The sequence below is a fragment of the Myiozetetes cayanensis genome, unplaced genomic scaffold (assembly GCF_022539395.1).
Source record: "Myiozetetes cayanensis isolate MyiCay16 unplaced genomic scaffold, myiCay2020 scf12, whole genome shotgun sequence".
Lineage (NCBI taxonomy): Eukaryota > Metazoa > Chordata > Aves > Passeriformes > Tyrannidae > Myiozetetes > Myiozetetes cayanensis.
Genome location: NW_026086826.1, coordinates 27369522 through 27395281, shown reverse-complemented (window position 1 = coordinate 27395281; position 25760 = coordinate 27369522). Strand labels below are relative to the sequence as shown.

At 50.9% G+C, this 25760-nt stretch overlaps 2 long non-coding RNA genes across 4 annotated transcripts; both read right to left on the bottom strand.

Moving 5' to 3' along the window:
- Window positions 1-2658: 2658 nt before the first annotated feature.
- LOC126635799 (uncharacterized) lies at window positions 2659-11949 on the bottom strand. 2 transcript variants are annotated; one of them, XR_007627804.1, is made up of 5 exons: window positions 11850-11949; window positions 11195-11491; window positions 10298-10357; window positions 9357-9482; window positions 2659-2778 (listed from the first exon to the last, which is right to left on the bottom strand). It is a non-coding gene; the product is annotated as an uncharacterized LOC126635799 (long non-coding RNA). The 2 variants fall into 2 exon arrangements; XR_007627803.1 differs by lacking the exon at window positions 2659-2778 and having other exon boundaries at window positions 8720-9482.
- Window positions 11950-12165: 216 nt separating this feature from the next.
- LOC126635568 (uncharacterized) lies at window positions 12166-25362 on the bottom strand. 2 transcript variants are annotated; one of them, XR_007627746.1, is made up of 4 exons: window positions 25285-25362; window positions 22068-22158; window positions 21499-21656; window positions 12166-12308 (listed from the first exon to the last, which is right to left on the bottom strand). It is a non-coding gene; the product is annotated as an uncharacterized LOC126635568 (long non-coding RNA). The 2 variants fall into 2 exon arrangements; XR_007627745.1 differs by lacking the exon at window positions 12166-12308 and having other exon boundaries at window positions 20916-21656.
- Window positions 25363-25760: the final 398 nt, after the last annotated feature.

Below are 25760 nucleotides of genomic sequence, written 5' to 3'. Positions count from 1 at the left end.
GCCCTGTGCTCCCTGTTGGCTGACTAAGGAAATTGCTCCCCGTCCCCAGATGTGGCCACTCTCCACCACCTCAGAGAGAGACAGGACCACCACCAAACCCAGGAGCCAAATTAGGCACCAAGGGAGAAGAGGATTCCTCCCTGGACCCTGCAGAGGAGAGCAGACACCCTGAAGCGAGGGATTAACATAAGCCAAAGACAGCACAAACAAAGATCAATCCAGTCTCGCTTCAACACATCAGATAGGAAAGGACTCTCCCCTCTGAAAGCCTCAGAGTGAATAATCCTTTCCATGAATATTGAGAGCTATCTTGAAACAGTGGCTGTCCCTTCCCACCCACCAGCCCTTTTGAAGGCCACTCCAGAAGGATCTCTTTCAAGCCTCAGAAATCGCTTCTAAAACCCCATCTAAATTTATTTATGACCAGCTTACCACACAGGGATGCATCTTTCCCATCAGAGTCCTCACAAAACCCAACACATTAACAACTGGATATCTTTTAAACCATACTGGGGGTAACACCTAATCCCACTTTACTACAGAAAATCTGGGCTGCAGCCAAAGCATTTACCCTGTCCTGAGGGGGAACCTTCAATAGGACCCCAAGACCTTTCCTTCCTCTTGGGAGGAGAAGAGAGAGGGATTGACAACACCTCAAAGCCTACTCCAAAGCCCAAGAAAGACGTATTTATAGACTTTGTGGCTGAAACGGCGTCAATTTTTATTTCACCTCCACAAAGGCTATTTTGGGCTTGTCTGCCATGGAGACCAAGCTGGCAGAACCTGCCCCTTCCCCTGTGCAGAGGTGGATACCAAGCAAGGAGGAACAAACCCATCCAGACACCTGGGCTGGAAGGAGGTCCCTGCTGTCTGCAGGAAGACAGGGCTGCCTTTCCAGCCCGTGCTGCAGGAGCTAAGGATGCTCTTCAAACTCCTCCCCGCTTTCTAAGCGATTCCTACCTCCCTCTTCACCCCAGAAAGGACCATTAAGCTTCTGAGGCCTTTTGGAAGCCTAAATAAAGAGTCAGACACTATCAAGAGATTTGCAGTGATGGAGGGAAACACTATTCATCTCCAGGAATAGATGCTGAGGGCATGGAAAACCGATGTCAGGCCTCTGGCACCTCCTGGATATACGTGGAGTGTCAGTGTGGCTGGGGACCTGGCCTCCAGAAGAACACCATAGCACACCTGGACCATCTTTCATAAGGACACAGGAATTCAGAGGGTCCTTCCACCCCAGTAAAAGTTTGGGATTTAGATGCTCAGCGATACGGTTGAAACAATTTCCTTGATCTTTTATTACCCTGGTAAATAATTTATTGGGACAGGCATTTTAAAAAAAAAATCCCATAAAAGACCCATAAAACATATTTATCACACACCAAAAAAAAAAAAAAAAGCCCGTTCCTTGCTGCAACCAACAAGCTGAAAACTTGTTTGTATACTTCACTGCACATAAACTAACCAATGCCTTGTGACAGCTTTAAGCTTTTTAACAGCTCTCTCCCTGTTGCTTTTTATTTCCATTTTTCTCTCTGTAACTTCAGAAGGTATAAAAAGAACCCACTACAATGGCAGAGGCTCCTGCATTTGGACAGATATTGACAATCAGGGACTGCACCCCCCTCCCCCACCCCATTTTCCTGACACCTGGGAACTTTAACAATTGATGCTTCTTTAGGCTGAAAAACACTCCTCAGAGCTGTAGTTATTTGTAGCACTTTGGGACATGGGGGTTGGCAGCTGTACAGGCATCGAGTCACCTCTTTGTGCCTCAGTTTCCCTGCTGAGATCAGGAGCATCCACACTGCACTTCTGTCATCTTCTACTGGCAGAGGGCAGGGTCCAAGCCTTTAATAGATGGAGAATCCAAAGAAAGGGCTGAGGAATGCTTTCCCACCCACAACATTCACAAGCCACAGGCACCAAAGCTTTTTGGCATTCCCTTGGACACCAGAGGATCCAGTCGGATGACGCCTGGCCAGCAGGACGAGAGCTCAGCCGGCTGCCAAAGAGCAAAACCAGAACCCAAACCACATTTACTGCTGCAGGCAGGATTCCTGGTGCCAGGCAGTCACACAGATCCAAAGGCAGCCCTTCCACATCCTACCTTGTGCCCACAAACCCAGACCTCACCCAGGACAGCTTTGCCCAATGAAATGCCAACAAACACAGGTGACCTGGCACGGCCCAACCGACCTGGGGATGGGCTGAGTGGGCTTCTCCTCTTCCCAGGAGCAAGGGGAGGTGTGGGAGCAGCAGTGAGGCTGGATCAAGCCTGGAGATCCTCTGCACAATCTTCCAAGCACTAGGAGGAGGGGAGCACAGCCCTCCCACGCTGGGTCAGCAGAGCTGGCCATCAGGGCTGCCAAGGCACACAGACACCCAGGCGTGCCCAGAGCCTGCTCCAGATGGCATCTGGCAGAGGGAGACAGGAGCAGTCTGGGTCACAGCGCTCCCAGGCACCTCCATAAACCCTCATCCCAGTCCTGGTTCCAACAGTGCAGTGATGTAATCCCATTAAATGCCTTTCCAGGACTCCATCAATGCTCCAGCTGTGCTCCCCCTTCCTTCAGCTTCCCCTCTGCCTTCCCAAAGCACACACCAGGCACTTGAGCTACAGCTGCTTTCGTACCTGTGTGATCCAAAATTCTCCTGTCCACAGTGGCTGGTTCTCCACACAGCTGCTCTCTGCCTCCTTCACATTCTCCTCAGATGGATCAGAAGTTCAGAGCAAATTTGAGCCACTAGCATGGCCATGTGATGCAGAACAAGCTATGAAAAGAAGGTCAGTGGTCAAAGTAAGCTGGGGCTGGGCTCTCTGCATGCTGGGCATCACTTCTGTCCTGCTCCAGTGTAAGCCAGCGTCCCAAGCAGGTTAAAGCCCAGCAGTGCATCAGGTCTGTGCTCATGGAGGCTGGGAAGGAGAGGGTGGATGCACGGAGGGGCAGGATCTTTTCTCTCAGATCCCCAGTGTGGTCACTTCTCTCTCATACTTCACCTCCTTCCTGACATCTCCCCCCTCCCCAGTCCTGTAGCCCTTCCCCCAATGCCAGGGGGATGGAGACACAGCTGTGGACCTGAAAGGGTCCTTCTGGCCAGGGACTAGCCCATGGAACAGCCTCTTCTGGGACTCCAGGCTCAACCCTGGGGCCTTTCCCACCTTCACCGAGTCCCACGGCTCCTTTGGCTGCTGTTTCTGAACTGATGAGCACATTAGCAGTAAAGTCCATTTGCAGATTTAAAAGTCAAACCCTGCCACAGGAAATTAAAAGATAATGCAAGGAATTATTTAAAAAAATTAATCTTTATTACTCTCCACTCCCAAGCTGCTAATAAAAAAAATGTGTTCCTCGTGCAGTGTCTATAAAAACAGGTTATAAAGCAGAGGAAGAGAGGAAGGCAGATGCTTTAAAAAGGCATCTTTCATCCCTCTGCCCTGTGTGCCGTAACCATCCATCTGCACCTGCGTGGCAGCTCACAGCAGTTGCCAACCCAGCCAGCCCTGGGTAAAAACCCTGCAAGGTAATTATTCCCCATTTCCATCTGGTCCCCCTTGTCCTCCTTGTTTTACATCTCCAGGAGATCAACAATCCCAGGTCCAGAGAGCAGCCTAGAAGGTGGTTTAATGGCACACCCTCCTTGTTCCAGGTATCTCTGAGCCCTGCATAAACCAGGATGAATTACAGCTCATTACAGAAAGGGCAGGCACTTGGGAAGTAAACAACACAGCTATTACAGATGCCAGCAATAGCTCCACGACACCAGAGCAGGGCTGATACATGCAGGAAACCGTGCCTGAAACAGAGGTCAAGGATGCTCTGCAGCTCTCAGAAGCCAGTGAAGAGGCTGAGAGGGAGGTGGCAATTCAGAAGATGCTCCTCTCTAGGGCTGTGCTCAAGAAAGAAGCTCAGTCCTTGGTTTTCTAGCTGGTGCTTTTGCCCACAAAGCCAGAAACAGGCCAGAAATGTTTGTGTCATGACATTCAGGCAGGTTTTGGTAGGCCTGAGAACACCACAGCTGAGCAAGAGCACATGAGAGAGATGAAGAAGAAAGAGGCACCGAACCCACCAGCTGTGTCCATGCTCCAGTAGAAGAAACAGCCACAAGCATAGACCCACATCCCACCAGCCCTCTGGCCAGCCTAGAAGTGTGCCTGGCCTGGGCCTGCCCAGGAGGAGCCCCATCACCAGTGCTCCTGCTCCTGGTCTGGTCGAAACACCTGGCCAGGCCAGGAAGGAGCAGAGAGGACTTCTCAGAAGGAGAAATGAGGGACCAGAAGCTGCTGCATCACACCACCAGCCCAGCATGAAAGATGACCCTTTAGGTGCTCCATGCCCAGAGCTGGGGAGAAGGAGCCAGTCCCAGTACCAGCCATCCCCCAGAACATGCCCTGATGCCCTCAGGGGAACTGCAAAGTCCAACCTCCCCAGCCCCAGATGAGCAGTACAGGCACCAAAACCACACCCACCCCTGTCCCTGGGAGCACACAGAGGCTTTACCAGGACAGGCAGTTCCACACCTTCTCCTCATCGGGGATTAAAGGAGTATTTGGCCTTTCCTGACTCCAGGAGAGGGAGACACATCTGGAAACGAAGCACTGGCGAGGAACAGGTGCTGGGGGTGGAGGAAGGAGAAAGGCAGAAGCACAAGCAGGCTCAAACACGAGGAGGAAGAACCCTCCTGTGAGGGAAGGTGCCGGCAGCGCTGCTGTCCGGGACACCTGCGGTCCCCAGCGGGGGCAGGAGCAGAGGGGGACCTGCCACACGGAGAGGCAGGAGGTGGCTTTTGAGGGGAGGTTGACGATGATTGATGGTGCTGTGCTGTGTTCTCACTGATGTAGAAAATTAGAGAGAGAGCGCTTCAGATCCCGGCCCATCTGAGACACTTGTTGTGTCCATCTCCCGTACACAGCTCCTCTCCTGGGAGCTCTCCCTCTGGCTTGTAGGCTCATTATTCAAAGTGCTGAACTGGGAAAAGCAAAGCTATTTTATTCTTACTCTTTTTTCCCCCCACCACTGCTTTGATTGTATTATTCTTGAGAACACATAACGTGCTGATTTCCTTGCTCAGCTACTTGAGGGAAAGTTTGTTTGAGCCTCCTTGACTAGGAAAAAGTAGCCCTTCACTTTTTTACTTCTCTCTTCAAACAAGGCAGGGAAGAGCCCCTCGGAAAGGTAGGAGCTATTTTTTTTTCAGATGGAAATAGCCTCTTAAACAAGAGTGAGTCATGCTCCACACCGGGATGGATCTGATAGCTGGTAACCACAGTGAGCACTGATGTTCTGCTAATGGAGCCTTGTGCTATTGTCCTCCTGGCAGGATAGTCCCTTCTTGCCTTCCTCCCCCTTTGCCATTTAACCAGCTCCTGGTTTATTGTGGCTGCTTTTGTCCCTCCACTGCATCTCTGCTAGATGACAAAAGAGTTTTAAAACCATCTTAAAGTGGGTTTAAAAAAAAAATCCTTGTACGCTTCCCTATGAATTGATGAAGCCGGTGGTCTAGATCACCACAGACAGGCTGCTGGGCCTTCAGGAGGTGTGTCACACCACAGATCAGGACACTACTGGGCCCTTGCCTTCAAACAATGCTGTCCCTCAGTAGCAGGCAACCAGTTTCTTCCCAACCAGGCACAGTTTGCATCCCTTTAGTCCCAAGATTACCAAGCTGGTCTAGAAATGGTAGAGGAACCTCTTTAACTGTTGCCCAAAGAATTCCAAACAGGCCCTACAGTCCTACTGTAGCCAATCACCTTCTTCAGACACCCCAGAAGCTCCCAGGCACCTTCACCAGTCCAGGGAGCAGCACAGGCTCTTCCACTTGTCTAGAGGAGACTGATGAAGAGGCTGGATGTAGGCACGCCCACCTCTGGAAAGGGCAGGGAAATAGTTCATTTTCCTTCACAACTCCAAACCCAGCCCCTGGTTTCCTCCTGACAGCTCTCCAGCTTGGGGCAGCTGGGTTTGTTCCCACGGCAAAAGGACAGGTTTCTTTTTTAGCTCCTGGGTATCTCAAGGCTGGATTCAAAATTTCCCTGCTTCAAAACCTGCCACCAAACACAGACGTCCTTGGCTCCTGAACGGGGAAAAGCTCCTCCCAAAAAGACAGCAGCTAAAACCAACCCTGCTTGGCTCCTTTGTTGAAAGGACACTGATGCCCCCAGCTGCAGCCCTGCCAGCGCTCTGAGCTTCCCTTGGGTCACAGCACACGAGGGCTGGCACAAAGCAGCTAACACCAAACTCAAGCCAAAGCCCAAAGCACTCAGAAAATCCCTAGAGGAAGGACAACTTGGAACAAAGCATCCTTTCCCTTCCTCCCACGTCCACCAGAGCCTGAACCTAGCTCGTGTTACCAATTTGCCCAATGGTGGTTAATCATCTGCCCTCTGAAAATCCCTTCTGGGGGTGCAGAACAAATCCTAACACATCTCCCCCTTTCTCCATCTGCTAATGGCTTCCCTCCACCCAGGCTGAGCCTCCCCCAGCCTGAGCTAATGGTAGGAAATTAGCATTAGAATGATAGTTTGCTATTAGCAGTGCCTCAGCTCCCCTCCACGCTCCAGGAACAGCAAATGACAGGCTGCCATTTCCCCGCTGCGACGCAGGGGAGAGGGAACAACGGCAGCCAGAAGCGCTGAAGATACCCAAGGAAAGTTTTAGGCTCATCTCTCCCAGCCCAGCAGCCCTTTCCCTTCGCCATCCCCGTCGTGCTCATCCACCGCACAGGCAATCCTACAAACAGATGGCACCTGGGCAGGAAAGCAGACAAATTGGCTCCCACCTGCAGGAGCACTAAGAGCTTTCAAAGCAGACAAGCACTCGCTCGCCAAGAGCCCCGCGGCGTGGAGATGCCGGAGGAATCTGCCGTCGCTCGCCTTCCTCCCTCCTGGCCGCTCCACGGCCCCTGCTCCATCCTTGCCTGGTTGCAGGCAGGCAGCTGGCTCCTCCCGGGAGCTGGTGGCAGGAGGGGACGGTCGCTGTGTCCCGAATCAGGCGCCTGGAAGAGGCAATTCAGGCTGAGCATCAACGGGGCGATGCTTTGTGTCAGCACAATGCTCCGGTTTGGAGGGCTCACAGATAGCCTGGAGCGAGAGGGTTTTCTTGGGTCCCCACTGAACATCCATCTGCTCGCCGAAAAACCAGCTCAGCTCAAGCTGCCTGCTCTCTCCTCCTGCCAAAGAGGGGGTCTGCCCACCCAGAAACCTCCCCTCCTTGACCAGATAGCTGTGGCAAGAGCATGGAGAGACTCATTTCATTTTCTGCCCACCTGGCTGAAAGCTCCTCTGCACATCAAGGCCAGGGAAGCAGCTCGGGTACCTCACTGCAGAAAGCCAAGAGGCAGGAGAAGAGCTCAGCAAATTCATGGCTGTCAGGGCAGGCTGTCATCTCTTTGGGTACCTGAGTGACCCTGCAGAGTTACACAACTCAGAGATGGTGAATTCCTGCTTGCAGAGCCCCAGAGCTCTGGTCACCTGCAGCAGGGGAGGGGGACACAGCGAGGCTGAGACGTGCAGGAGCACCTGGGTGCTTTCAGTGCATCTTATGTGGAGCCATGCACAACACCTCTGAAAAATTCCCATCAGAATTACATTTTAAGCTCCCTGGGTAAGGTCAAACTGGTGGCCAGTGACAGGACCCAAGGGAACAGCATGAAACTCTGTCAGGGAAAGTTTAGGTTGGCTATTAGGAAAAGGTTCTTCCCCCAGAAGATGGTTGGGCACTGAACAGGGTCCCCAGGGCAGTGGTCACAGCTCCAAGCCTGACAAAGTTCAAAAAGTGTTTGGACAATGCTCTCAGGGACATGGGGGGATTGTTGGGGTGTCCTGTGCAGGTCCAAGAGTCGGACTTAATGATCCTTGTGCATCCCTGGATATTCTGTGATTATATGAAACAATCCCCTCCCCTCCACCTGGATCAGCAAGCAATGGCAAGTGCCCTCCAGCCCCAGCCTGCCAATTGCCTCCTAATAGAGGCCTAGGAGGTGGGATGCAAAAGGGAGAGGAAAAAGGATGGTAGTAAAAAGCAGGATAAAACAGTTTCCCCCTTCCCTTGCACTCCCACCAGCAGCTGAGACGTGGGAGCGAGGAGAGGGCTCGTCTGATGATGGATGGCAGGGAACTGATCCTTGGTAAAGGCGGAACAGGAGCAGAAGGAAGCGCTGCTCCCAAAGGCGATTCTCACACCTCCTCGGGATAAGAAAAACAACCATCAGAGGCAGCAGGAGCTCTTCTCCCTGCACGTTTGGAATTCATCTCCAGCCTGTCAGGGGGGCCACGGTCCAACCGCGCATTTGTATATTCACTGAGCCGTACCCCCGGCTCGGCACACTCCTGACAGATGCAGATGGGAAAGCCATTTTTCATAAGGTGAGGAGAAAAGGGAAAAAAAATAAAAATAACAAAGAAAGGCTCGGGCATCAGCTGGAAAAGATACAGCAGGTTCAGGGCTAAGAGAGAACCAGAGCCAGATTAAACTCTTGGATCTTTAAGCGCGCTGAGAGGCTGGTCCCCTTTGCCTGTTTTCTGGCATGGTGTGGCAGCAGCAGCAACAACAACCTTTGTCCTCTCCTCCATAACCAGCTAGAAAATGAAGGCTGGGCCCAGAACAACACTAAGCTGTGCTGAACCAGCCCTTGGGGACAGAAGCTGGCAGAGGGGCTGCCGGAGCGGGTGGGCACAGACACACTCTGCAAGATCAGCTGCTGTTCAGAGAGGTGAGAGACAGCCTGTGGGGGACATTACCCATTACCATGTGTAAGTCTGCCCCTCAGACCCTGACCTAGCTCAGACCTGGCCCCTGAAGAGCACAAATGGTCTCTGAAGGGACATCCCTGGCAAAACTGCTGATGATATAAGTGTGCCAGCACGGCAGAGGAGCACTCTGAGCAGCACTGCCATGATGGCAAACACGGCAGCTTCCCGTGGCCCTGGCTTCTCTCAGACAGTGACAAGGGGTTTCCCTTTGTCCCGGGTCACCACGCAGCCAAGAGCCATCAGTGACACAGAGCTGCTTACCAAGACAGCAAGAAAAGTGAGGCTCAGCACAGAATGTGCTGTCCCCTCAGCACCATGTGTGCATGGCCCACTGGGCACCAGGAGCCAGAGGTTCTTGACATAAGCCAAGGGGACGGGAAAGGAAGAATTACCCTCACGGAGGGAAAGATTTCACCTCTGCCAGTGACATTCTGCTGTTGTCACCGCCAGGCATAACATCACCCTCTTGATGTGAAATCTAAGTTGACAGTGATAGGGGAAAGGAGCTGAAAGGGCAGCAAACTCTGCCCAGCCCTCTTTGTAACCCCAAATCTCCCCCGGCTTCCAGTCTCTGCACGGAGTAGAGCCACTACCTCATTACCAGGTTACTAAGCAAGTAGATCTTCCTTTTCCAGAGCCATAGAATAATATTTTCCTGCAGTTATCCATCATTCTTGGCAACTCCAAGGAGGATTTCATTTTGGTCTCTGTTATATCATCATTGTTTCTGAAATGAGAAACACAAGAGCCGACACCTCCTTTGCAAAACAACACATGCAGCTGCAAGTTAGCAAAGCTTGAAGGGCTTCTGGTGCCAAAGTCTTCAAACTGACTGGAGGGGTATGGAGCCTGTGGCATTTCTAGCTGATACTCCTCTCTGTCCCAGGAAAAGGCAAGCACAGGGCTGGGCAGCAAGGCTTGGAGAAGGTTACTGCCGAGACCTGGCAGAAATGTCATCCAGCAACACATTTCAAGAAAGATTCATTCCCAAGCAGCCTGGCTCCATAATAAAAGTGTCAGAGCAGCTGACTTGCCTCCCCCCAATCTCATTGCCTCCAGATTTATCCTGTCTCAGGTCTCTCTCCCTCCATAAGCCAGCACGTGCCTTTCCTTTCAATAGGCTGGCACTGAAATTCAGCCAGCTGAGATTGTAGGAGAAAAGGGAATACAAGCCAGGTGAAGGCATTGTGGGGGGGAAAATGCTCAGGAGCCAGGTTTTCCTCTCATTTTGGCTGCACTCAGTTCTGAGAGGGAGGAGGGTGATGAGAGAGTTACCTTCATGTGAGAATGCTCCAAAACCAGAAGCCACATTGATTTGGCCTTCCAACCCAATTCCCTGGCTGGCAGGCTGGGGTGCCTCCCTCTCAGGAAGCTCAAATCCCATTCCTGATAAAACCCATCCCAGAAGGTGTGAATATCTCTGAGCCTTCACCCTCCCAGCCAGGGAGCCCCTTCTCAGAGGGCTGTGCACACGGTGGGCACGCAGGGAGAGGAGAGATGAGGCTCCCTGGGAGTCTCTCAGAAAACTGAGAACCTGCTTACCTTCACCACAGAGGTGGGACGTTAATGCAGCACCACAGGCAGCCCCTGAGAGAGAACGGTCTGCAGGGAGTTAAAAACAAAAAAACCAAACAAAAAAAAACCAAAACAAAACAAACCAAAAAAAAAAAAAAAGAGAGAGAGAAAGAGATATTAATGGTCCTTTACAAATAGCTAAAAATACCCAGAATAGCCAGAGTTTCTGTTGGATTTTTTTTTTCCTTCCCCCACCTGCTGCCCAAAGGAATGTGCCACACAAATTAAAACGATTTCCCTCCAACCTGCAAGACAGGACCAGGCAAGGCATCCTTCAGCTGTGAGTGAAAGAGATGGAGCCTGCCTTTGTCAGGAGCACGGCAGCCCCAGGGAGGTGAGGTGGGGGGGCCGGCAGATGTGGCTGCAGGGATCCTGCTGGATAATTCCTGGTAACTGGGACAGACAGGTCTGTGCCAGGCACCCAGCTGGGGTCCAGGGCGTGTTTCTTCAACACAAAGGAGACATCAATAGCAGAAACGAACCCTGGGCAGCTCAACTGCTCTGGGGGGATGCAAAGTAAGAGCAAATGCCTGCAACAGCAGGCTGTGGAACAGCTTTCCACAGAGCAGAGGAAGCCTCCACTACCACAAAGGTAGTCCTGTTAAACTTGCAAAACATGTTGCAGGAGGCAGAGGCCATGATATCTCCTGGATCTATGCACCTTATCACCCAAGGACATAATTTTCTGGCCCATGCCAGGGTATCCATTCAGGTATGTGGCCCAGCATCCATTTCCCCCTTTTAACTGAGAAACACTTTGCTTCCAGCAGTGAGCACTCATAGGCAAGGAAAAAAAACCCAAACCAAACCCACCCCCACCAGGCTCTAAAAGCACTGCTTTGCTGTGTCACAGCTGTTCCTCACATCTGGATGCAGACAGCGCTTAAAGACCTGCAGCTGGCACCAGCTCCTCCATTAGCATCTCCCCGTCCTGTTAACGCCAGGCAGGCGAGAGGTCTGGCAGCTGAGGTGAAGGGCCACTCCATCTCCGTCAGCTTCTCCTCCGCTAATGAAAATGTTTCTCCGGCGTGTCCTCGGGAAGGTTTCCTTCAGCTCTGGCCCCCGTGTGATTGAAGGCTAATCTCTGTTACTCCTGGCTGAATGGCAGCCCACGAGGAAGGTGATGTATTGTATTTCCCTTCAACTCGACACTTAGTGGTGCTGGGCAAAAACAAGAAAATGCACCACATGTTTTGAAATTCTAAGTGAACTCCTCCCGAAATGCTGAGAGAGGGCAGGGCAGGAACAGGGATCTCACAGACTGGGACCAGTGTGCACCTCTATAAATTCAACCTCAATTTGAAGGGCCACTTGATGTGCCAGCATCCTCCCTCCCAGAGCCACTCCAGCTGATGGCAGTGACCACAGGAGACAACATGTCCTGCCTCCACCCTGTGGGACAAGACTGGCCTCCAGTGAGCTCTCCAACATCAGTCTGGTCAGCACAGGGGCCTGGGAGAGAGGCCAAAGTCTGGAGTGCAGATGGTTTGGGAGGAGAGCGTGAGGGCTCAGCACTCACAGGTTTCTCTGGCTGGCTCCAAACCAGTCGCTGAAGCCCGAAGATGTAAAGTTTTCCAATCTGTGGTGTTAGCTTCCTTTTAAAATGCTTGAAGACCTCCTGATAAAAAAATGGAGAGAAAAAATTAGGGTTACAGTCTTCTTGCTGATATGCTGCTCACTCTCAAGGAGACACCCAGCTCCATGACACACTTTCTCCTCTGCTCCACAGCTCTGCAGACACACTCCAGACCATCCCCACCAACTGCTGCTCCCCTGCTCCTGCTGCCCTCACTGAAACAACTCAATTACCCATCATGGTCCTCTTCATCTGCAAAGCTTTGCAGCTTTTCTTCTCTTTTTTTTTGCTCCTCCAAAACGACCAGCATTTGCTGAGCACACACAAACACAACACAAACTCTCCTGTTTGCTTTCCCTTCTTACCGTGGACCACACAAAACGCATCCTCCAACAGCTAAACCTGGAGGAGGATAAGAAGGAGAAATTAAGAAAACAAGCAGGAGGAAAAAAGAAAAAAAACTTCCAATTACTGGCAATTAGTTCTACCTGATGCTCACCCACTGTGCCCCGTGCCCCAGACACAAATCACTCTGGCAGGTGGGCATGCAGGGTGGCACAGCACGTACCTGCACAAGCAGTGCACAGGTGAGCACACAAGCTGTTTGGTGAAGATATTCCAGGCTATTTGTTCACCCACTTGGGCACAAACGGCTCCAGCCTTTCTGAGGCTCTCCTATAGCCCAGCTAAATGAGGGATGGTGCTTTGCTCTGCTCCCATGAGCTGTAGCCCAAGCCGTGGGGCAGAGGCAAAGGCAGTTGTTTGGAGCTTAAATCCAGATGACCTGAGGGATGTCCATCCTCATTGCCACACCCACCTGCCCAGGTTTTCTGGCTGGCTTCTCCTCCCAGGAGGGATGCCAGCTACAGAGAGCCCTACGGGCTGACTGCTGACGCAGCTGCCGACGGCGCAGCTCCGACGGAGACGCCTTCCCCTCCACGGGAGGACACGCTCTGCTCCCAGCCAGGGGGAAGGCGGAGGCACCCACCACGCTGCCGCAGTGGAGGAGGCACTCAGCCAGCCACTAATGCTTCCTACTGTCTTGGAGCAAAGGGATGAATTAGCTTTTATTAGCTCTTTACCAAGAGCACATCACTCCTGCCCTTCCCTCCTCGCACAGGGCTCACGCACAGGCTCAGCTGTGCTGCAAGTGAAGCAGAACCAACTTACCTCGGTGCCGGCGGCCCCAAACTCCTCTTGGGTCCTGTATAAATCTTATACATCTTGCATCTCAGACAAGCTGGGAGATAGGATAGAGCAGTGCTCCCAAGGGTGCTGCAGGCGCTGCCCAGAAGTATTTTTAAAAAGATGGATACTCAGCTCTGGCATCCAGATCTCTCAGGTGGCACCAAGCACGGCACGAAGGAGGGCACGGTCTGCACGCCAGCAAAGTAGCATTGCCCTCACTGCTGACACCCAACTGCAGGGTTGCTATCTGGGGGGGGTGGCCTGTGGATTCCTGTGCCCCTGACTCCCAGCACCCAGCCAGCAGCACGGCTGAGGGATGGTGCTGCTCCAGAGAACTCTTTCCGAAGGCACTCTGGGGCTTGTTAGTGGGGTGATAAAGGGGATGAATGGCCTCAGAGAAACGCTCTGTCTCCTGCTGTGGCATTCATTATCCTTTAGCCAGACAATTCTTCACACCAGCCAGGAGCTCCGGGCTGCCTCGTTTATCCTCCTCCAGGGCTGTTTCCCTCAAGAGGCCGCGCTCTGCACTCGCTGGTCGCCCCAGGCAGCTCGAATGTGCCTGAGGAACCCACAGCATGGCAGTGGAAGCTGAGCTCTCCTCCTCCTGGGTAGTCTCCGAGCTCATCACCTTCCTCCCACACAACCAGCCTGCTTTCCCAAACACGAAATTCCGTGATCTGAGCCACAGCTGCCCCCCACCCCAGATCTGCAGGAAACAATTAGGCGCGTTTTCAGCCTAATTTCCTAAGAAGTGCAAAGCATATGCAATCCTGCTGCATCAGTCTGTCCTCTGCCCACTCCCCGGCAACTTCTGACACTTGAAACAGATTTCAGCCTGATGTGACAGAGAAACAGAGGTCTTGGAGACAGTCAGAGCCTATAAATTTCATGGGACTAGACTATCAGAGGAGAGACGTTATTAGCACCTTCCAAACTGTAGCGTATCATCCCTTATTAGACATCAGACAATCTGCGTGGGAGAGAGAGAGAGACTATAAATATCCCAGGAAGGGGAGAGGCTCCATTCAGCACAAACAGCTTACAAGACACCAGAGACTCCAAACCCAAACTGTATATCCGCAGGAGATGAGATTTCATGGACTCCACTGCACACAGTACTAGCTGGAGAAGGTTTCAAGCCTTTTTAGCTCACAGGAGAGCCAGCCAGCCGGCTAAGATGGCATGTCAGCCTTTGGAAAGCCCCTGGAAAGGGAATATGTGCCCTTCCCTTGCCCTTTTTCTAGTGACCAAGGCAAGGTCCTGCTGCATTTCCAACTTTAATTGTCATCCCACACTTATGGTTGAGTTCAGCTGCTGCCTAAAATGGAAGGGACATGCCCAGCTCCAAGGGGGAGCACTGACAGGCAGACCAGCTCCTTCTCTCCCACAACCCTCCCATTGCCTCTCTGCCACACTGCCAGAGATTTCACCTTCCAGCAAGGTGTTTCATCCACAGGCTGCTGCCAGCAAATGCCAGGAAGGCAGCCCAGAGTCTGAGCAGCTGCCCAGAGAGCTCTGAGCAGGATCACCCTCACATCAAGCTGCCCATTAGCAGGTTGGCTGATTAGTGGCACTCGTTGAGAGTGAGAGTTGAGAGAGAGCCTGTTCCTCCACACACAAGTCCTTGCTGTCCACCAGACCCACACACCAGCTCCCATATGGATCTGCAAGCTGGAGCCAGCACGGAGCTGGGAGTCAGCAGCACAGGTATCCTTCCCCAGCAGGACAGAGGGAGCCACAGAGACCCTTCCTCTTCCTCTTAAAGGCTGAAGGGGGCACAACAACCTCTTGGTTCTCCTTTGAAGTCAGAGTTCACATATCACACAGTGTGATACAACTTTTAGAGAACAACACCAAGAAACCATTGACTAGGGCTGCTGGCTGCCCTTCCTTGCTCAGCTCTTTTCAGTGACCTAATTAGGAGACCCTCGTTAGGCTGTTCCAGGGTGGAACCCAGAGATGCTTTTGCCAGGAACTCCTGTCACTCATCTTCCCTGTCTGATATGGGGAAGTTTAAGGGCAAGTGTAGAGTACCTGGCAAGGCAGCAAAGGTGACCAGAGCTTGCTGAGGCCGAGCTCAGCATTTCAGGGTTGTCTGACCCTGCTGCAAGAAAGCCAAATCTTATATGCAATCTGGGGACAGAGCAGGGATCTGTGCTCATTTGGGATCTGCACTGGCCCAGTCATTATCTGTTCACAGCGCCATTTCCAGCCTCAGGCCTTCCAGAGCTCTGGAAGTAACTGAGAAGTGAGAAACAGCCTTTTTTCCCTCCAGCTCACATGTGACACTGGCCCAGCTGGCCACATGCGTTTTGGGACTTGACTGATTCACCCCGTAAAGGTCAAGTCCCAGGAGGTGCCACCAGCCTGGTGGATCACGTATCACTTGTACCTGCGGGGCCTCAGCTCCACAAAAGGACAATTCAAACATGCACTACAGCACATCCCTTATTCCAAAAAAAAAAAAAAAAAAAAAGAGGATTTACACTCCAGGGGTGTTTGACTCCCTGTTCTGCCCAACAAAAGGAGTGATGGGGATTGAATCCAAGCTTATGTTCGTTAAAATAGAAGGAAAAAGAAAAAAGCCAGAAATCCAGTCACTCCATCCTAATTGTTCTGATCCAACCTTTCACAGTGTTGTATTGAGCTAAAGGGCCGCACCTGAAAGTGTGCCAAGAGCGGCATGAAATGTTAATGTTGCAATTAAAACAATATGAATATTGCAGCACCGCTCTGCTGCTCCCCATCCACTGAACAATTCTCATTCAATGGAAGTCAAGTTACATTTCAGGAAATAATGAGGTCTTCTAATTAAGTCTGGCCTAGGAAGACAGCAGTCTTAAAAGGAGGAAGAAAATATTCACATCTCCCCAAAATGTGTACATTTGCTGCTTATTACCTGCAAAGGGGAGTCATTAACGCTGCTCAGTGCCAGGATCACAGGTCACTGCCATTGTCTTATTGCACACATCTAGAGGAAATTCTCCTTTTAATGCTAAAACTCGTAAGTCATGACCTGCCTTGTCCCCAAGAGCTGAGCTGGGAATGCCGGGCTGGCACATCCCATACTCTGAATGCAGGGAGCAGGTACCTGACAGTGAATGCCAATCCCAGGCTGGCCTGGAGAGAGGCAGGCTGGGGCTCTGGGGGGCTGAAGGCAGCAGATCACATTCAGCTGACACAGGACTGATCCCAGACTGTGCACAGGGAAGGGATTTTTCCTCCCCAGCTGTCCAGACAACTGAGTGACAGCGACACTGGCTTGAGCTGGTGGAAGCCACAGGGAAAGGGACCACTGGGTCAATCCTGGAAGGATAAAGACTAGTCAGGATCATCACTGATGTTTTAAAGTTTTAACTTCAAAAAGAGGCAACAGAGAAAGCCCCTCTTCCCGCCCCCTGCATCCATCAGCTGCTGTCCGAGACACAAGCACATGTTGCCATAACATGAGGGCACAGAACAGCCTGGAAACCAGAAACATCAGGTCCAGGGGTCCCAGAGGAAATTGATATCAACACACTGCACCCATAGCTTCCCTGTCTTCTTGACTTCCATCATCTTCCCAAATCCCTTTACCCATGACAGTGGTTGGGGCTGCCACTGTGTCTCCAGGGTGCTCCCCAGCCCAGATAACTGCAGGGGGAGGTTGGGGCAGGGAGGGACCCTCAGCAGGAGGATTTCATGGGAGGAGCGAAGGTTGGGAACAGGCCCTCCGTGTCAATCCTGCTGATTTGGCTGCCTTTTCTCTTTCTCAGAGTTTCAGGAACACACAGGAACTCCTCATCCTCCAGGCCTGAGCTCTGCTGTCAGACCCAATCTTACTGACCAGCATGGAGTTGTCTAGGAGACACAGAGCACCTTGTTGTGTGAAGAGGAGGTTATATCAACCCAAACCTCCCCAAACCCTTCCCTAACCTACTTTCCAAAAATCCAGAAGAAAATTCATCCAATGGAGGGGTGAGGGAGGGCACTGGAGTCGTGGTTCATTCCCTGCCCACTGCTGACACACTGAACTTCAGCCTGTCTTTAATACAGACAACCCTCCTGGTAAGATCCAGATGGAGACTGAGCCACACTGACCAAACCTGGCAACACACAGAGCCCAATGAGGGGGAGCTCAAACCGCCAGGAAGCAAACACATCATTTGAAAGAGGAGAAAAATCCAGGTGAAAAGATCAGAAGGGACCTTCCAGGTCCTGAATTGTCCTAAGGGACTTAGATATCACTTCTATATCCATCTGTTAGAAAGAAACCTATTTGGTCACCAAGGCACAGCCAGGGGATGCCCCTGCCCTGTCCCCACCAGCAGCAGCTCACTGTGGGTGGGTAGGTGGTCTCCTCCCTCCAGGCCCCTTCTCACTCCACTGCCAGACAAACCAGCACTTGCAGCTACCAAGTGTCTGTTCTGCAATAAAGAGCAATAAACATGCCAGAGTAATTAATGTCTTAACAACTTATTACAATCCTCAGATAATTAATCACAAAAGCTAAACATGCTGTCTCACCCTCCTAATGTGTTAATGCTCTAATTATTATGCCTCAATTAAGGGAAAGTCAGCGCTCCTTGCTTGGAAGTGCATGTTTAATAAGGGTGCTTGAATGCAGGCAAGTCAGAGTGGGAAGCGAGGAAGTGATGGGGGTTAAGGAAGAGGACACCACTTTTAATGAGGTTTCATGGGTGGCTCGAGGCAAGGAATTGACAGCTCCTATCTGGGATCTCACACAAGACTGCACGGGGAACCGGGGGCCATCTGCGGTGGCTCTGCGGCTTCCCACTGGACTATTTATAGGAAAAACAGCGCATGGGACACAGGGGAGGCAGGGACTGGAGATGAGCAGTTACACTGTGGATCTGGCCAGCACTAGACAGCAGAGGTGGCAGCTTGAAGAGCAGTCACTACAGGAGTGGTGCTCTCTTCTATCCAGCCCACATCATGCTCTATTCCCAGTCACACCAGCACGTGCCAGCACTCCTGTCTCCCATAGAGCATCCCTGCTGTCCAAGCCTCTCCAGCCAGCCCTGTTTCCTTGCCCCCAATCCTGCTACCTCTGGGACACCCCACAGAGATGATAAGAACAGCCCCCAAAAACCAGGATAGCTCTTGGGATGGGACATACCAGCTCATCTGATTTCAGCCATTGCCTGGGGGTTTCCCACAACTCCTTGTTGCCTGAGGGAACAGAAAGCTGTGTCTCAAAGAGCACACCATTAACAAGGCTTGGTTTAAAGGTGGGGCAACCACTTGTGGTGGTTATTGCCACTGAATCTGCCTTCCTGGTGCCTGGCTCTGAACCCTGTTGGATGCTGGGAAACCTCAGAAAGGGGTTCTTGGTTGTAAGGAGCTTGAGAAGACCCTAACAGTGAATGTAGGGCCTGGACCCCTCACTGTGTGATAGCACTCAAGGCAGCTCTGCACCCACGTGACCCTTGTTCTTTGGAAAGACTTGTGGTACAAAGAGTAGCCAAGGCAAAGGTGGCATCACCACCATCCCACACATCCCACCCTGCAGAATCAGTGACCCTTCAAAGCAGCAGGCATGGGAAGCTGGGACCAAGATAACCAGGCTCCAGATCTTGGTACCATACAAGAAGCACAACAAAAGAATGGCTGGAGCCCAAGTCTCCCAAACAAAGACTGTAAAATCTTTTATTTTTTCAATAAGAAGCTTTTGAAAGAACTCCTCCGCTCAAGTGGGTCTTCACACACAAGAAAACTCTCCCTGAACCAGCCCGGTTTCTGTTCCATGCAAGCTTTTTTTTAAATTTCTCAGACAAATGAATCACCAGAAGCATTTCTAGCCTAGGTTTGACTGGAAAACGATTGCATTTCCTTAAGAAATAACACACTGTGTAGGTTTGGATGGTTTCCTCTGAGGAATAAGGGAGAGGGAATAAGAAACAAAACAAAGTAAAGCAACCTGGAGGGGACATGAATTTTAAAACCCATGAACAGTTTTAGTTTTCAAATAATCCAAATGAAAAAAAAAATGTTTCACATAGTCACAGAAAAATAATTCTGTTAGCCGGGTTCTTTGGTGATGTCTCATGAAAAAGAAAAGAAAGTTCCCCACCTCTGAGGCAACAACCTTGACAGCAGCTTGACTGGTGAAAAGGGGCTGATGCCTCCTCACAGAGGCAGCCTGTGGATTCCCATGGGGATGAGGCCTCAAGAAGAAGAGCTTTTTGAGCTCTTGGCCTCCCCCCATGCTGCTTTCCATTCCAGCATCGGTCTTGACCTGCCCAGACTCTCCTTCATCTCTTTGATGAAGATGACTTCAGACATCCAGCTCTAGCTCTCTGCACTGGGCTGGAGGCATCACAGCTCCTTATCTGAGCAGCTTCACTTTGTTCTGTGAGCTGCTGCATGGACATTCCACAAAAACCCAACCTACCCTGCCAAATCTGACCATCCAGGACAGAGCCATCAAAACCACTGAAGTCTGAGCAAACACAGCCTCATGAGAGAGATATATAAGGGATGTGATACTTCTTGAGGAACCAAAGGATCTTACTGCTGTTGTTTTCACTGACTGGTGGACTGGGAGGTTTTCTATGGATATTGGCATCTGTGTTGTTCATCTGTGCTGAAGATGGCTGTGCTCAGAGATGAGACTGTTACCTTCTTTCTTTCCAAACATAATCTCCAGTTCTCTCAGGCACTGCAAGGAAATGGCTGACTGCTTTTGTACCTCTCCCTTCTCACCAGCAACATCAAATCAGTGGTCACCTGAAAATATGGGGCATTGCTTCAGTTCTGGGGCTAGAAATTTTGGCTTGGTTATACTGGATTTGACCTATTCCAAAGTGTCAACTCCAGTACCAGGAGTTCTGGAGAAGTTGACTGGCTTATGTTAGTAGGCTGTGGGGTTGGAAGAAGCTGTTTACCTAGAGGACTGCCACAATACACAGCTCCTGTCCCAGGATATTTTCCCTGGGATGCTCTGGGTCCCTTTTAGCCTGTACCTAACGAATATGAGACCAGGCATCAAACCTGAGCCTTGCTCCAGGCACAGTAGACCTATATGCCCAGTAATCCTCACTCTGCCCAACCTGGGCATGCTCCCATTACCACTGGAGTTATCAAACAGATACCCCATGGAACGACCATCACACACAGCAGCATCGCTGCTTCCCAGACAGTGACAGTGTACCCGAGTGGATTAAAGTGCTGGAGCACAAAGCTGGTGGCACTGAAGCCCAGGTGTCCCAACCCCAACCTCACAGCCCCCTCCAGCAAGAGCTTTTTGAGCTCAGCTTACCCCCTCCCTCCGCCCACTGCCTTTAAGACAGCGTGCAGCACGACAGCTGGGAAACCCAATCTGGTCCAAATTTTGTTACAACCCTGCTGGTTTTTATCCTTGTTTACCAGCATTAATTTTAATGGCTTTCCCTACATTAACTTTGTCCTGAATCAGTTGGAGGAAAATTCCTACTCACTTGCCTTCTGGAGAACAGACTGGGTAATTTTCCCTTGTCATTTAACAGCCCGCCTGGGCTGCTCAGGAATGACAACCACACTGTGTACTTTGTGGAGGGCAATAAACTTCCCAAGGCCGGGGGAGGAGGGTACATATCCCTAATACACTGTCCCTTCTTTGTTCAGTTTTAGGGTCTTGGCTTGTGCTGGCACAGCAAGTGGAAATTTCTTCCTCCTGACCAGATGCTGCGAGTGTGGTCCCACTCCTTTCTCCAGCTCACAGAGAGGTGTGATGGCTGAGGCCACGGGAAGGAAGAGAAACACTCAGGACTCTTTCAGTAGCTTTACATTCCCGTTACAAAAAACAGGGCAACAGCTCTTTCCACCAAAGAAATGCAAGGGTTCAATTTAGGCATGCTTCCAAAGTTTTCTGTCTCTGACAGCACAGAAAAGGAATATGGTGAGAGCAAGGGAAGCTGTTTGATGTATCACATGATGCCCATCCTTTAAAAGTACAGATGTTCCCTCCATGCTCCAAGGGACGATTTGGAAGATGGAGGGCTCAAAACTCCTGCTATATCCAACCACAAGCACCTGGGCTGCTGTAGGGAGAGTGTTGCCATGGAAAGATGAGGGAGGCAGCAGTGAGGTGGCTGGAGTATTCCTACCAATTACCACGAAGGATTTTGCCTGCTCTGCTGTGTTTCCTGCAAGAGCCTAGCAACCACTTCCAAAGTGTTACACACACATGGAGAAGGGTTTAGAGGGGTTACATGCCAAGGAAGCAGGCAGGGATGGATCTTGAGCAGGGACACACTGCCTGTGTGCAGCTTGGACACCTCAATTCCTGCTCCAGGAAGTTCATGCAGAGCTGCAGGCGGTCAGTGGATCACAGGGACACCAGAGCAGGGCGAGGCAGGGGGTGACATGCAGGAGACAGAGCCACAGGGAGGAGGAGACCTGAAGAAGGAACCAGAGGTCCCACCTTCACGGGGCAGAACAAGGCAGCTTGTCATTGCTCACTTCAGAGGTCCTGGATGGCGAATTCCTGTCACCAGCAACCTCTTCTACATGCAAGCAAACTTGTCCATGGGTTCACTTCAAATGTGTTGTTTGCACCAGGACTCCTGCTACTCTGCCCTACTAAAACAGAAGAAACAAGACTTACAAGATACCTTGCACTGAAAGAGTGAGTGACCCAGAGTCAGAGGCCACAGCATCCTACCCCCTTCTACATCCTGAAGTAATGAAAAGGCAAATACTCCACATGTGCCAGTCTGGCCTCTTTCACAAAAAGGGCACTACAAACTGACAAAGAACAGCTTCTGCCCATTCATTAAGTTCTTGGCATTAACTGATTTCTCTCCGACCAAGCCATAAAACCCAAAGCTGCATGCAAGCAGCATCCTAAAATATCCTTGTAAATCTCAACCACCACATTCATTAATTACAACCCAGTGATAGTTCAGGCCATTAGTTCTGGATGGTAACTTCATTTATTCCCACGTTAATGCTCGATGTCAGTGGTTATCTCATTACCACTCTATTACTTACCTACTTAATCCATCATTGCAACCCAGGCCAGAAGGGAGGAGCAGAGTTTGCCCCGTGTCTGTCAAAAGATGATGCATCAAGTGTAGAGCACCTAGAAATCACAGACAAAGCACTTCTAATCTGCAGCTGAGGTTATATCCATTTAAGAGGAGGAAGTGACACAGATGAGTGTTGTCAGGACCACAAACACGCTCTAGCATTGAAAAATTGTGGATTGGTACCTATTAAATCAGAGCCAAAAGCTTTGGTAAGAATGGAAGCACATATTAGCTGTTATACAGAAAAAATGACACTAACTCCACCCTCCTCCTCCTCAGACTCTCCTTCCTCCAAACCCCAGGTTAGATTCAAACAGTGACTGCCTGTTAAACAGTTTGAGAAGGCAGGTCAAAGTATGGGCACTGGGAGCTGCTACCTGCTGAATGCTCCAGAAAACACACAGGCAGCATTGCGGAAACCACTAGCCCTGAGTGTCAGTGCAAATACACCTAAAACATGGACAGATACAATAGTTCTTGGCATTTCAACATGTACCCAGCTGTAGTTCCTCTTGTGTGGTGAGCAGGCACTTCCAAAAACGTGCTTTATTGCACCTACCACACTGCTGCCTTTCCCAGGATTTACTCCCCCCGCTGAGCCAGCCCCTTGGGGTTGATCAGGGTATTCCAGCCCAGCAAGACCAGCGACTTTCCCTTTCTCGTTTCCTGCTTCTTCCCCCAAATACTCTTGCTAGAGACATCACTTCAATCTTCCCCTGCTCGATTCAGAGAAAGGGAAGCTGTTTTTATGTTGACAGGCTGTGAAACCAAGATGTGAGCTGGGGAAAGGTTCAGAGGGACGTTTCTCTTGCAGCAACACAGGTTCTTAAGAGCAAGCAAAGCAGCTCTGCTCTGCCCGGATATGATGCTCAGACAACAGGCAGGCAACTGTGGTTTTCACTGCTTCCAAGTGACATGATAAGGAAGGACTAAAATCCTCTAATGTGGAAGAAGTTCGTGCCACACAAGCAAGGTGGAGAAAGAAGACACAGCCCCAGGATGACGTCAGGAGTGAAACAGCAATGATTTCCTCTGTGATCAGTAAATCCCCAGCTAACGTGCCTGTGCTGGCAATAGCAGGCTCTAAATGGTGCTGTGCCAGAACAACTGACAGGGCAAGTCTGCAAGATGCCACAATCAGATGTAATTAAAACACCTTTGCTGCCCTGCTTTCCATTCTCTCAGCAACAAAATCCATTACAGAATGCAGTAAGAAAATGATTTAAAATGTCCCTGAAGCCAAGTTGTTGACACCAGCGTAGACAGATGGATTTTGATGCACCCTTGATTAAACAGCTTACTGTAGAAGGCAAAGAGGGCAGGAAAGGAGCTGGGTGATGAGCCAGAGGCCCATCCGAGAAACAGGGGTTTATCCTCCAGGGAAAGCAAGTGCTGCTGCAACAGAAAGATGTCCCATCAAGTAGGCAGAGGCTGAAATAGCCTCATACCCTTGGGAAGGAGGCTGCAACCCTCTGCTCCAGTGCCAGGCTCCTCCTTCTGAGCTTCCTCCTCAGAGTCAGGCTGGCAACACCACGCACATCACTGTTTCCTGATGAAAGGCTGTGGTAAAAGCAAACAACAGAAAGCCTCACACAGGGCTCAGCCCATAGCAGGGCCAGCAGTACCTCCATTTCCCATGGAGTTAGACATCTTGGTGGGATTCTCCAGGATGCAGTAGAATGCTGTCTCCAAGCACAGCTTTCCCCACAGGCACTCATAACATCTCTCTTCCTCCTTCTCTCACACACAGATGCTCTTGGGCTGATAAGGATTGAACTCTTCTTGCATAGAGGGGCAAAGATAAAGTCTCCTCCCTGGCCATCTATTTATATCAGGCTGGTAGGAACTCGTTATCTTTAAGATCTCTGGCAGGAACAGCTGCAATCAGCCATCAGGCTGGAAAGTCTTTAGGGGTGGGCAAAAAGGAGTCAAAACCACATTAACCCTGTTTTCTCAGGGGAAGAAAAAGGCAAGAAAGAAAGGGTGTTACAACTGAGTGTGGGCAGCTGCCCTGTCCAGCTCTTAGAGACCTCAGAGAGAAGAAATCCAGGTGGGACAGCAGGTCAAGCACAGCCCAGGAGCTCAGAGAGCAACCTGAAGATCACTCAGAGCTGAGCTGAAACACCTTGAGCAAGCACAGAGGTGCTGCAGGCATAGGTGTGGGTCATGGAGCTACACAAACCAGTGACCACTGCTTACCAATCCTGTGTCATTCTGGCCTGCTCTGGTGGCCAAGAGCTCTGAAGTTGCTGTGACCTGGTAGCAAAGGCTTCCAGGCATGTCCCACAAGGAAAGGGGGCTTTCCCATCAAATATTCCTCAGGCTTTCTGTACAAAAATATTTGACAGAAGATTCCAGACCAGGAAGGAACTATAAGTCAGAAAGTATAAGATGCTCAATATCACCAGCTCCTGCAGTAGGAAAGCCCCTGTTTATACACAACATTCATATCTCTCATTACTAACATACATCAGATGGTTCAGATTTCCCCCACTCCCTCACGTGGCCTGAAAGAAACTGAAGCAAGCAGCAAGAATCCCTGCCTAGTATCCACTTTATTATTTTTCTGGGACTCGCCTGCGAGTGCCCTGTGCAAACGTGACACATGGGAACCCTAAAAACCTTTGCTTGTTTTTATAGGCACTTTTGAGACTGAGTTGGCTTTTGGTCCCAGCTCTGTTCAACGCAGTGCTGGTTCATACCCACTGATCCTCAGATCTGCAAACAGCTGAGGGGCAGCCGAGCTCCCTTCTGAGTCATCAGAAATTCAGCCTCACGTTAACCAACGCAGGGCCCGGGCGCTGCAGAGAGCGCTGACTGCAGTTCCACCTTCCCTGCAGCCATTCAGTCTGGGCAGGGATAATCCTGTCTCCAGCAAGAGAGCACGTGTTTGAAAAAAAGTGTTCACCAGGGCATTTCAATCAACAATGGTTTTAAACGCTGTTTCACACCCGTGAAAACACAATCACGTCTCCAGAAAGAGAGAGGTGCCCTTCCACGGGGCATCACAGCCATTTGTAGCCCCTCGTTTTGCACCTGGGAAAGGAGCGGGGGGGGGGATTCACCTTTATTTTAAGGATGCCTCAAGCAAAGCCTCACATCTCTTGAAACAGGGCAAGAAGGTCACATTTTACTGCTTAGCAGCTTTCCTCTCCCAAAAGTCACCGCCCAAATCTTACCCTGGCTGCGTGGGCATCTCACACCAAGCCAAAGGAGCCAAAGGTCCTTGCCTCGGTCTTGGACTGGCCTTTCAGGAGCTGACAGCATTTTATTCGCCCTGCAAACAAGACACATCGGTTGAGCACTCCCAGGGAAGTAGCAGGACCAGAGCGAATTCCCAGAAGAAGCTCTGGCAGCGTTCCTCCCGCTCCGTGGCTGCGAGTGAGACGGAGTGACGGAGCACGACACATGGAGCAACAGAAGCTGAAGAACGCACGTGTAACTGCAAGGAAAATTAACAATATCGAGGGGGAGGGGCGGGAAGGGAAAGCACTTGCTAACAAATATTTATTAGAACACAATCTTATCCTCATCTGACCCTACTTCTGATTAAAGAAACCCAGACAGACTGGCATCAGTGCTGGGGCACTCAGGCAGCATCTCTGACCATCCGTGTGTGTAATTGCCCAGGAGGTCCCACAAACACCCCCTTACC